Below are 14,395 nucleotides of genomic sequence, written 5' to 3'. Positions count from 1 at the left end.
TTTGCACTTTACATTATTTTATTAGCCTCTCCATAAGTCATTAACAGTTTCTCTTCAGTTGATGTCACACCCAGGAAATTGTCCACATAAAATTGTTTGCTCATTACTTTACTCAATGGACTTTCCATACGTTTAAGGTGTGCATTTATCGTCGCTTGAAGTAGGAACGGACTGGATGTAGCACCAAATAATACGCTCCTAAAGCGAAAGGTTTTCAGAGGGCTAAGTGGGTCACTAGGATTCTCAGGCCATAAGAAGTGGGTACAATCCCGGTCAGCCTCTTGTAAACCCACTCTTAGGAAAGCTTTACTTATGTCAGCCATAAAGGCATAGTGCTTCACTCTGAAATTTAATAAGATATCTCCTAATTTTTCCATCAACGACGGACCTGTCATCAAACAGTCATTTAAACTAGGTACATTTTTGTTACTCCTGGCACTACAATTAAACACAATCCTCAAAGGAGTGGTCTTAGAATCCTTCTTCACTCCGTGATGGGGCAAATAGTGACCATAAATTTTGGCTTGCTCAGGAGGTACGTCTTCTATAAATTTATTAATTAACTGCTCAGCAATTATATCATTATAGGCAGTTAACAATTCTGGTGTCTTACTCAGTTCGCGGAGCTGAGCCTTTAATTGTCCATATGCCATTCTGTAATTAGTGGGCAATTCTGGATGGTTCAGTCTCCACGGAAGTCGTACCCAGTATTGTCCAGATTCAAATTTTACATCTCTCAGGTATTGCTCCTGAGTAAAAGAATCGTCTGGACTTTCTTCATTTACATTTATTCCAATGCTGTCTAATTCCCACAATTTATGCACTGGCTCAACACCATCCTCTATGAAAGAATTATACTGGGGTACAACTTCATGAGTAAGACACACAGTTATGGTATTTGTAGTTTCCTCTAGTCATGAATTATTATTACGAGGAATCCTACCATACATTACATGGCCTCCAGCAGTCTTCAAAAGGGTGACACCACATTTCTTTACCATACCCTTTACAAAGGAGGCATAATAGTCACTACCTATCAAAATATTTATTGGGCCTACAGAATCATCGCTTACACCAGAAGGTGCTAAATTTACATTATGCGAAAGTCTTTCTGTAGCTTTACTAAGCCCTACTGTAGATATTTTCCTGGAAGTCTATCTACAATTACTGCATTAACACGTTTTTTCTCATTGCCCAACCTGACAGTTACATAAACAGTGCCATACAATTGAGCCCTTTTATCCGAGAGAAAACCAGATAATTTTAAAGTTGTGGGATCTCCCATCTGTACTTTCATACCATCAAGACATTTACGTTTTATGAAAGTACGCTGGCATCCTTGGTCTAATAATGCAGTTACATTTTTTTATTTATGCCTTTTATCATCAATTTTTACATGTAACACAGGTAAGGCTACGTCAGCAAAACCATCATTATTAACATTAGCAGCAATTTTTACATTAGCTACTGTTGTGTCAGGATTGCCAACATTATCATTATTATCAACATTGTCATATAGACCCTTACACATGACTATATGGTGTCTTCCTTTGTGACACTGATAACAGTTGTTTAATTTAGCATGACAATCCTTTACATTGTGATTACCTAAACACCTGATACATCTGTCAAGTTCCTCCAATCTTTCAACTTTATCATTTCATGAATTGTATGCATTGCAATTCTTAGAAAAATGAGTACCCTTACAGAAGAGACAATCTCTCCTTTCTTTGACTGGTTTCTTATTAACTGGGCTACTCTTAGGAGGGTACTTATTCTTCTTACCTTGTGGAGAATCATTATTTCTGATTCCTGCTCTTTGATATGCCCCTGTGTAACTCCTTTTAGGAAATGAATTTTGATTATTAACATTAGGATAATTTTTCCCTTTGTGAAACTTGACAGATACGTCAGAGTTATCATGTGTTGCATCTTTAAAATGAGTTAGTTGGCTGGTCTGCAACTGCACAATCAATTCTTGTAGACCTAGTCTTATTTCCTCCAGACCAAAATAACCCTTGTGATATTTGTTTGAGATCCATTCAAGTGTTTTATAGTTTAATTTATTCTGTACCATGGCACTCAATAACCAGTCTGAATCCTTCAGATTATATTTATTACTTAAAGTTTTGAGAGTGCTCTCCAATTTAACTCTAAACTGCTGTAAACCTTTGTAAGTGTGATCTGGGGATTTTAAATTAATAATGATATTCACTAGATCCAACCTACTTTGTTCTATATTACCATAAGTGACCTTCAACAAGTCAACCGCTTCCTTGTAAGAGTCATCTACATTGGGAAAGGCTTGTATCAGTATGTGAGCTTCTCCTCTTACCTGTCCTTTGAGGTAAAATAATTTAGTTACACAGGCTAGGTCACTCCTGTCATGCACAGCTGCTTTAAAAATTGACCAAAATTCCTCCCAATTTTCACCAGGATTAAATACAGGTAAACATAGTTCTGGGAGTTTTGGCAAAGACATATTATTTGTTGGAGCAGACTGATTAACTGCCTGGTTTACACATTTTAATTTATTCAAGCCCTGACTTTTACAAGAAAGAATCTTTTCCTCTAATTCATAATACTGATTAATTATGAGATCTACTTCAGTCTCATCTACACAGTTTACTAACAAATCTCCTTCATATTTGTTGTAATATAATTTGTATGAATCATATCTATTACCTAAAGCATCTAAATACAATTTTAAATCATCAGTATTCACAGTTTCTTGATTCATTAATTCCAAACATTTATTGTATGCTTTTGTTACATGAACTTTTCTAGCCTGTAGTGATGCTTTCTTTGCTCTATATTCCACATGTTTGTCTTCTACATTAGTTTCCTCATTTTCAGCCATGATGCAATGTATTAAATTCAACTTAATAACACTGATTATGTACTAAATTATGCACTTTATAAAGGTAAATAGTACAACTTACCTTTAAATAAATTCTAGCTACTTGAGCTTAGCAATTACATGTAAAAAATTGTAATATAAATTTTAAATACACATTAATAATGTTAGCTACACTTGAGCTTAGCAGTTACACATGTAAGAAATTTATATATAAATTTTAAATGTACATTAATACAAAACTTTAGCCAGCCTTGGCTTATCAAAATTATTATACAAATTAATATAAATCCTTGCCAGAATTTGGCACAGCAAAATTAATATTATACACATTAATATAATTAGCAACACTTGCCTTATCAATTACACATACATTGATATAAATCTTGGCCAGAATTGTCTTATCAAATTAATATTGTAATAATTATAATCCACTACACATTCAGTAAATTTGTGAACTTAACATCCACCTCCTTCTGTCATTTCACATATAATTATTAAGTAATTAACTAATTAATGACTTCACTAATTTCCTCCGGTTCAAGAAGGACCAACGGGCAAATTAAATTTGGAAAATTGCATTTACTTGGATGTATAATTATATACATAATAGTAAATGAACAATGATAACTATTATTTATCAGTTAGACAAGTAGGAATTTGGGACACCTAGGTCACAAAAAATGTCCCCCTTCGATACCTACCACTGTCATATCCACAAGTTGCTCTGGACCTACTAATTAAATGAAATATGCATACACCAGGAATACTGGTAAATATATAAATTTATGGACTGTATATTAAAAATAATAAATGGTTATATATATACACAATTACATAACAGAAGGAAAATATATCTTAATATCACTCACCAATTTGACTGGAGATTAATGTATATCATACTCAGAAAACCTCACTCTAACTAAATCTATGAAAATAATGCTGGCCAGAATTACACACAAATCTAGAGAGCTTATCTGAGGTTCCTGGAGCTGTCTTGTCCAGTCGTCTGATATCTCAATTTATGCAGGAATGCACATCCAACAATTTCGCCTACTATTTGAGAGGTGTCAATCCAATTTTAACCTCTAGAGCACGAAAAATTCTTCCCAATAAATTAACGTTGTATCCAATTCAAAACCAAGATGGCGAGTCTCGTCTGCGCAGACGCAGGCTTTCCGTTTTCTATGACATAAATATTATTAAATACAGTATGGCCATCTATTTACATATAAATACTGAATTTCTGGAAAATATATACAGTATTTTCCACAGTGGTAGTCACACCATACCCATCCTGTGGGTGGTAGTCACACCATCCCCATCCTGTGGGTGGTAGTCACACCATACTCATCCTGTGGGTGGTAGTCACACCATAACCATCCTGTGGGTGGTAGTCACACCATAACCATCATGTGGGTGGTAGTCACACCATACCCATCATGTGGGTGGTAGTCACACCATACCCATCATGTGGGTGGTAGTCACACCATACCCATCATGTGGGTGGTAGTCACACCATACCCATCCTGTGGGTGGTAGTCACACCATAACCATCCTGTGGGTGGTAGTCACACCATAACCATCCTGTGGGTGGTAGTCACACCATAACCATCATGTGGGTGGTAGTCACACCATACCCATCATGTGGGTGGTAGTCACACCATACCCATCATGTGGGTGGTAGTCACACCATACCCATCCTGTGGGTGGTAGTCACACCATAACCATCCTGTGGGTGGTAGTCACACCATACCCATCATGTGGGTGGTAGTCACACCATACCCATCCTGTGGGTGGTAGTCACACCATAACCATCCTGTGGGTGGTAGTCACACCATACCCATCCTGTGGGTGGTAGTCACACCATAACCATCCTGTGGGTGGTAGTCACACCATACCCATCCTGTGGGTGGTAGTCACACCATAACCATCCTGTGGGTGGTAGTCACACCATAACCATCCTGTGGGTGGTAGTCACACCATAACCATCCTGTGGGTGGTAGTCACACCATAACCATCCTGTGGGTGGTAGTCACACCATAACCATCCTGTGGGTGGTAGTCACACCATACCCATCCTGTGGGTGGTAGTCACACCATAACCATCCTGTGGGTGGTAGTCACACCATAACCATCCTGTGGGTGATAGTCACACAATAACCATCCTGTGGGTGGTAGTCACACCATACCCATCCTGTGGGTGGTAGTCACAATATACCCATCCTGTGGGTGGTAGTCACACCATAACCATCCTGTGGGTGGTAGTCACACCATACCCATCCTGCGGGTGGTAGTCACACCATACCCATCCTGCGGGTGGTAGTCACACCATACCCATCCTGTGGGTGGTAGTCACAATATACCCATCCTGTGGGTGGTAGTCACACCATACCCATCCTGCGGGTGGTAGTAACACCATACCCATCCTGTGGGTGGTAGTCACAATATACCCATCCTGTGGGTGGTAGTCACACCATACCCATCCTGTGGGTGGTAGTCACACCATACCCATCCAGTGGGTGGTAGTCACACCATACCCATCCTGTGGGTGGTAGTCAAAAGATTACAAAGGTACATAATGGGTCCAGGGACTGGGACCCAAAGTTTTGATAAAACTAGATACAAAGGTAATAAACTCACAAGTTACAAAGGTAATGAATCATGTAAGTAAATTTATTTACTTACGTTTATACATGGCAGGCATAAATTTTAAGTTTAGTGATTGAGAGATGTTGTAGTTTTAATTGCATTCAGATGTCCACAGCACAGTTTGTGAAATCTTGAGTGACTGTGAAAGATGACAATAATCTTATTGCATGAGTAATGTGTCTGTACACTGTCATTATTACTTTATCAGCCTGGTTAATATCATTAACTTGACACAAATAACCCGCACATAGTGACTTTGTAAATGGTCCAAGTTGGACCGAAACTTCGACGTAAACTTCTCTTTCCTATGTGAATATTTGTGTATTCTTGCAGTCACGGTATTGTGCCTTTTTGTTCTTCATCATTTGCAGCGCTGTATAGCTATTGTGGTTTAGCGCTTCTTTTTTATTATAATAATAATAATAATCATGTTCTTCATCATTAACTTTGATGCACATCCCACTTTTTAGTGTGTGAATTTGTGAAAGATGTCTCGGCCGATGTACGTCTTGGGTTCCTGAGCAAGTTGCCTTAGATTCTGATACCCCGTACTACTTTTGAATGTCACTTTTGTATTCAATTACTATTCTACCTCATAGTCTTAATTGTGTTTAATATTTACAGAATCTCTCTTTATTATTATTTTATTACTTCTACTTTATCAAATATTTGCAACTAACCACGCCATTGCCCTATTTTATTCCAATTGTAACTTACCATACTATTATTATTATCAAGGGGGAAGCGCTAAACCCGGAGGATTATACAGCGCCTGGGGGGGGGATGTGGAAGGCATTCAGGCTTAATTCGGGGAACTGGAGCACAGATCCAATTCCCTAAATCAAGAGCCCCTCACCAACATCAAGGAACTTACCATAGCATTGTCCTATTTAACCATTACTGCCCTATTTTATTCTATACTTTATCGCCTAATTTTATTTTATACTTTTTTTTAACCTATTGCCAATCATTCAAGCATTATTACTCAATATTATTTTAAACGTTTTATTATTGCCCTTCTTTATACTTTATTACCCAATTTTATTTTATACTTTTTTTAACCTATTGTTGCCAAATACTATTCAAGCTTTTATATTCAACTGCAACTTTTTTAATATCTGTTGTGTACCATCTTATTATCATATTACTTACAACCATATCATTGCCACTTTCTATTTTATTATACTTATGTGTAAACCTGTATTATATTTTTTATATAAACCTGTTTGCAAATATCCCAACTTTCAAGTGATCGATATCAGTTGTTTACCATCATACAACCATATCATTGCTAAACTACAATTAATCTTTAATTTAAAGCTGTACACATTTTATCCTACTAGCCTTAGTGCAATTACAAATGATAGTCTGGTGCTACTTTAACTTGTAATTTTATCTTATTAGTTTATACCTAGTTATACTTTAGTTCATTCTAGCTCAATACATAGTCAACATCAAATTCATTATGTTTATTAGTTACTACACTATTTGACCAATGTGCAATAGCTATATACTTGACTGTAGATTCATTGGCTGCAGTGAAAAAATCCAATATTCCTTTTTTTAAGATTTCTATTAGTTGGATTATTATTATTATAATCAAAAAGAAGCACTAAACCACAAGGACTATACAGATCTATTAGTTGGAGAGATTTGCAAGTTGTGGAAAATTTTTGATTTTCCGAAGCTATAGCGCCTAATAGGTGTTTAATGTGTCGATATGAGTCAAAAATGTATTTGACAATACGATAGAACCAAGAGTTCCCTTTGCGCATGCGCGGATGTGCGGGGGTATAGGTCGACTCGGGCCATGAGGGAGGCGGGAGTGTTTTGAATGTGGTGAGGAGGCTGGGAAAGCATGGAACCAGGAAATTGGCATTCATGGCGGCCTAAGGATTAATATAGGCCTCATTTCATAATAGGAAGTGTCGTAACTGTTCCTGGTGAAGAGTGAGGGAACGTGATTTATGGGACCACCGTAAAAAGGTGGTAAAATTAGTGAATAATGGTTTGACCGGGTGTGACTGGTGCACGGCCATGGTGTGTGTCCAGGGGAAATACCCGTGTGTTAATCCTCGCTCATTGGCCTCAGATCTTAATGGAGTGACCTCTAATGTGTATAATAATTATGAGACGTTAAATCGTCTTGTGAATGGTAAGGTAATCAGTGATAATAACATTGAGTTAAGAGAATGCGGGATGTGAAATAGATCGCCCTGCTCCGAGTGAACGCGTGATTCTCGTACCGAGGATAGTGAAGCTTTATGGAATCACGACTTCTAAACTAGGACAAACCGACGGATACCTCGTCCTGCTGGAATAAGAACCATGTCGGTGTAGCAGGACATCGAAATGAGATGGTGAATGGAGGAAATAAGGAGTATCAATCACCCACAGTTAAGTAACCCTTCTAGTTATAGCAGACTGATACTGGCCAGTTAGGTATGTTGTAATTGGATAGGTTATGAGTGATCCAGCTACATCAAGTGACCACCAGAGAATATCTGGTAAGTGGTGGGATTATGTACAAATGTTTTTCCTTGATGGATGTATCCATGTGTATCCTACCCCCCCCCCCCCGCCCCCTTCATTCAGTTAAACTAATATAATCTATACAGTCCACAATTAATTAATAGCGCCGTGCTTGAGGATGCTACCCAATTTATACTGGTCTCGGATAGATGTGGACAAGATTGTGAGGGTCGAGGGGCCACCTGTAGTGACCAGAGGTGGTTAAGTTTTCTCACATGTCTACACGGGGTGACTACGGTAAACAATATGGTTGTCTCCCAATGAGTTTACTTGTATGTATATAATGTTGAGGTACATACAGGTAATCACCCCTATAAAATTTTCCATACAAGTGGTGGTTTTCTAGAATCGTGTTTTTGTTATTTATTACATTATTCCCTACATGGGATGCTTTAAACCAGTGCTGTGACAGTGTTCCTGATGAGGTGGGATGCCCTGGAAAATTATGTTTTCATGATGAAAACCACAATACCAGTATCAGCTCTTTAAGTAAGAAGTGATGAAAATCACTGTAAATTGGATAGAATCAAACATCCGTGATCACTAGCAGCCTCTTTGGAATTAAGATTTGTTCAGATTTTTAACCCAGATCATTCATATTTCCATTCCCCTCAAGGGAGGTTCCTTGATGCTGGTGAGGGGCTCTTGATCTAGGGAATTGGATCTGTGCTCCAGTTCCCTGAATTGAGCTTCTATACCTTCCATTCCCCCCCCTACAGGTACTGTATAACCCCTATGAGTTTAGTGCTCCCCCGTGATTATAATAATCATATTGCCACTGGGGGTCCTTCAGTCTTGTCCTCCAGGATGCAAACCACACCAATCGACGAACACCCAGGTACCTAATTACTACTAGGTAAACAGGGACAGCAGGTGTAAGGAAACATACCCAACATTTCCACCCTTGTCCACACAATGAGGTCCGGGGGTTGATCCCCAATACGGCTGGAATTATTATAATCAGAAAGATGCGCTAAACCAGTATGGCTGAAAAACATTAGGTCATGTTTCCATAAGACACCTGCTGTCCCTGCTCAACCATCAGTAAAATGGGTACCTGTGTGTTAATCAACTGGTGTGGGTTGCATCCTGGAACAATTATTATTATTATTATAATCAAAAAGAAGCACTAAGCCACAAGGGCTATACAGCACTGCAGGGTAGGGAAGGAAGCGAGGGTATTGGGCGGCAGAAGGGGGCAGGGATGATCAGTAGGTTACAGAAAACAGCGGGGCAGGGGATAGTGCGGGGGTAGAGGGTAGCAAGAGATTGGGGTAGAAAGGGCTGAAGGTATCCGAGTTTGTGAAGTAAGTCAGTTGTTGTCAAAAAGTCAATGAGAGAGTCCGGATGAAAGGTGGGTCCATCAGCGAGAAGGGAAGGTAAAGAGAGAGCAGCGGAGCGAAGACGATGACGGAGGTAAATTCTGTGTGCTCGTTGATAAAGTGGGCAGTCTAACAGAATGTGGCTGACTGATAATGGAACCTGACAGTTCTCACAGAGAGGAGCAGGGCGCCTCTCCATGAGATATCCATGAGTAAGACGAGTATGGCCAATGCGAAGATGGGAGAGAGTAGTCTCCCAACCTCGACACTGGTGACAAGAAGACGGCCAGTAACCTATACTTAGTTTAATAGATTGAAGTTTGTTACCGAGCAGAGTAGACCAACGTTGTTGCCAACGGGTGTGAAGGTGGGTAGCTATTGCAGCAAAACAGTCCGTAAATGGAATACCTCTATATGAAACTGGTAGGTCATGTACTGCTGACCGCGCAGCAGTGTCTGCCTGTTCATTGCCCTGTACATCAACATGACCAGGGACCCAACAAAAAACAATATCTTTATGCTTGGTAAAGATGCGGCGTAGCCAAAGTTGGATACGGAGGAGTAAGGGGTGAGGTGTATCAAATTTCTGTATAGCCTGTAAAGCACTAAGGGAGTCTGAGACAACCACAAATGATGACACAGGCATAGATGCAATACGGATAAGTGCTGCAAGAATGGCATACAATTCAGCAGTAAAAATACTAGCCGAAGACAGTAAATGCCCTCGTACGACGCTGTCCGGAAACACTGCTGCAAATCCTACGCTGTCAGAAGACTTAGAGCCATCTGTGTACACTGCAATGGCATGAGAATGAGAGTGGAAGTGGTCAAGAAAAAGAGAGTGGGAAGCGACTGTAGACAGTTGGGCTTTCGAGCAAGGGAGAGAGAAAGAACAGACTTGAACAGCCGGAACTTCCCAGGGGGGTAGGAAAAAGTGAGATGCTACATAAACATAGAAAGGTGGTAACTGAAGAAAAGGCAAGAGCAAATGTAGGCGAAGAGAGGAGGGACAGAGTAAACAGGGGCGGCGAACAAATAATGTCTAACATCAGTGACCATTCTATAAATGGAAGGATTGCGAAGATCATGAGAGCGTACATAGTAGCGAAGGCAATGGGCATCACGGCAATCGGATAAGGATGGAATGTTCACTTCTGCATAGAGGCTCTCAACAGGGGAAGAGCAAAAAGCACCAAGGCATAAACATAATCCTTGGTGATGAATGGGGTTAAGGCTAGAGAGAGTAGCAGATGAATAGATCTGGTCACCATAATCAAGTTTCGATAAAATGAGGGTGGAATGTAGGCGAAGGAGAGTTCGACGATCAGCTCCCTATGAAAGATGAGCAAGGGTTTTAAGAAGGTTCAGTCGGCTGTGACAAGTTGCCTTCACAGAGGTAATGTGAGGTTTCCAGGATAACCTACGGTCAAAGAGGAGGCCCAGAAACCTGATTGTATCACGTTCAAGGATACGGGAGCCATAGAGATACAAAGGATGATCGGAGATGACAGAGCGTCTAGTGAAAGTAATTTGGTGAGTTTTGGTACTGGAAAATTTAAACCCATGTGTGGTGGCCCAATTGGAAACACGGTCGACCGCATGCTGGAGAGAAACTGTAATGAGGCGACAGTCAGCGCCTGCACAGGCAATAGCGAAGTCATCAACATAGAGTGATGACCAAATATTTGATGGAAGACTAGAGGCCAAATCATTTATAGCAAGGAGAAAAAGTGTTGTGCTCAGAACACATCCCTGGGGGACACCTTCAGCTTGGATAAAGTTCGGGAAGAGTACATTATTAACCCTAACACGGAAATGTCTGTCAGATCCTGGAACAAAATCTACTTAATTTGCCTGAAATGCTCTGCCCAACAAGGGGCTTTCTATATATGTAGTAGTACATCACTGATGTCATCTAGGCCTGTATACCTCGTATATGTACTTGTAGAAATAAATTATAATCATGGGGAAGCGCTAAACCTGCAGGATTATACAGCACATGTGGGGGAGGGTGGAAGATATTCAGCCTCAATTCAGGTAACCAGAACACAGATCCAATTCCCTAGAAAGGAACCTCCCTTGAGGGGTGTAGAAATAAAGTTATTATTATTGTTATATTTAGTTATCAAGGCACCCCTGTTCTCCTTGAAGGAAAGTCTGCCTGCTTTTCAAAATTATTATTATAGGTGACTATTTGTCAGTAACTGCTCTATTACACCAACTTTAATTCTATTTTCACTTTAGCCCTTCCCACTACCCTTACTGACTCAGCCTCTTGCATACTCCTAACCTTCACTGGTCTCTGATCTTCCCATACTACATCTTTAGCACATCCTGCCCTGTAGTGCTGTATGACCCTTGTGGATTTAGCACTTAGTAATAATATTCTGACAGGTCTCAAAGGAGTTGTCTTAATGCTGGTGAGTGGCTCTTGATCCAAGGAATTTAACTTATCTTCCTTGAATGAAACCTGAATGTTTCCCATTTCTCAAGAACTATAAGACCACTGTGTTTAATGTTTTCCCCTGATTAAAATGGATAACATATTTATAAGTCTTCTTTCTTTCAACAAACTGGCCGTATCCCACTGAGGTGGGGTGGCCCAAAAGGAGAAACGAAAGTTTCTCCTTTTGCATTTAGTAATATATACAGGAGAAGGGGTTACTAGCCCTTTGCTCCCGGCATTTTAGTCGCCTCTTACGACTCGCATGGCTTACACAGGAAGAATTCTGTTCCACTTCCCCATGGAGATAAGAGGAAATAAACAAGAACAAGAACTAGAAAGAAAATAGAAGAAAACCCAGAGGGGTATGTATATATATGCTTGTACATATAAGTGTAGTGTGACCTAAGTGTAAGTAGAAGCAGCAAGACGTATCTGAAATCTTGCATGTTTATGAGACAGAAAAAGGGACACTAGCAATCCTACCATCATGTAAAACAATTACACTCACTTGGCAGGACGGTAGTACCTCCCTGGGCAGCTGCTGTCTACCAACCTACTACCTACAATATTTATAAGTAAAAACATTAAAAGGTATGAATATAAAATCATACTTTATTCCATACATATATTTTCATAGAAAACATTATACTATAGTTCCACAGTGCATCATTTTTATTTCTATCTGGAGTATGAAGATCACAAAAGAATGTTTGCTTCACAGCAGCATCTCTCACAAAGCTGTGCATCTCACTTCTGATGCATTACAAAAATTCACAGCCACATCTGAATGAAAACTTTTTATAATTTGTCACATTTTCATTTATATTTTTAATTTAAAGGAAAATATAAAAATACATAAAAAGCTACTAATAAATAAAATTCTATTTAATAATTAACAATATTGTCTAAAGTATAAGTTTAACTGATTAGCTATAGTTGCCACAAGGGAAAGTTATGGGGCAGCCCTTTCTCCCAGGGTTGTCACTCTGCTCACTGATAATCCTTTCCTTCACTGACACCTCATACTACATCCCATCCTCAAGTGACACTGTTCATTTCCTTGTGCATTACAATGTGTTGCTTTCTGAGTAAACTATTAGCTTAAAACATTGAATAATCTAGTGTACCATAAATAGACATAAATATACACAGAGTTAATAGCCAAAATAAATTATATAAACAGGAGGGTAACTACTGGCAGCGAGGTCGACATGGCTGCCACTATGATAGAAACAATATTCTTTATGTATGGTCTGAGGATGAGTTGCACACTGGACCACTCTAGTCTGCTACATTATCGACACCTCTATACTGTTCCTCAATGAATATTTTTTCCCATTATTTTTCACCTTTCATTGCCTTTAATTTTTACCTCTCATTGATTTTATTTTTTACTTTTCACTGCCTTTATTTTTTATCTTTCACACAGAGGGTTACTGAGGCAATCCTCACTCTGTCACCTACCTTTTTAGATCTAAGTGCAATTGGAATGTGGTTCACTTCTTCAATAAGCAAAATTACAACAGAGTATTTTGGGCAAACATTCCAGTACTGGACACTTGAAAAACTTTGAAAACAAATTTTATTTTTTACAGGTATTGATACAATAAGTCATTAAAAATAAAGATTGATAAATACCCAATACATACAACTTACATTCTCAACTTCTGTTCATCAAGATTAATTTTTCAACAGTGACATTTCCACTGAATTTTCAGAGTAACATATTACATATTATATGATCAATCTAGTGCATTTTTACTAATGTGATAGGAAACTAAAATGGTTAAAATAACAGGAATAATTAACTAAATAATAAAAGTTCACAATAAGAAAAGTCATTTGTCCTGATACACATTACATTCAAATTCCTGGTCAGGAAAAGAAATGCTTGAATGCAAGGCATACATTAATTTGCATAGAGCATGTGTACTATATGATATTATATTATACAATATATTCACATAAATTTGATACAATATAACCAAGAATGTTATTTATTATACGTACTTCCCTTGCAAATAAACAAAAGTATAACACCACACCAATAAAAATTAGGAACATGTTCAAAATGTTTGCCTAGAGTAAGATCATGATTTTTAATTTTATTGATGTTAGGTAGCCTTTCTTCTTTATAAATACCATTAAGGTTGAATCATGCAATGAAGATGGTTGAAAACAAAATATTAACAACAGTGACATCAGCAAAAATTATAACAGCCATACATGTTATTTTAATTTAGTTAAACATTATTAGCAATCCCTCTTGTGTTTTTCAGATATTTTTAATTTTTGTTTTGCAGTTGCTCTTGCTTAAATTAAGAATATGAGAGCATGACAGGAAGCTTACTTGGTCAGGCTGTGCAGGTCCATCTCAAACTCAACCCTCCTCACTCGTATATTTGCCCAACTTACTTTAAAAGCTACCCAAGCTATAATCTTTAAAGAATCGTGCCATTTGGCAGTTTGTTCCTATTGCCAAACCAGTATTTTCCTATATCATCTCCAAATCAAAATTTATCAGACTTGAATTAATTACTCAAGAGTTCTTTTAAGGATAGATAGCCTCAGTAACCTATTTAAATCT

The sequence above is a fragment of the Cherax quadricarinatus genome, chromosome 57, assembly GCF_038502225.1.
Source record: "Cherax quadricarinatus isolate ZL_2023a chromosome 57, ASM3850222v1, whole genome shotgun sequence".
NCBI classification, from domain to species: domain Eukaryota; kingdom Metazoa; phylum Arthropoda; class Malacostraca; order Decapoda; family Parastacidae; genus Cherax; species Cherax quadricarinatus.
The sequence above is the reverse complement of the archived record's forward strand: the minus strand, read 5'-3'. Positions refer to the sequence as shown.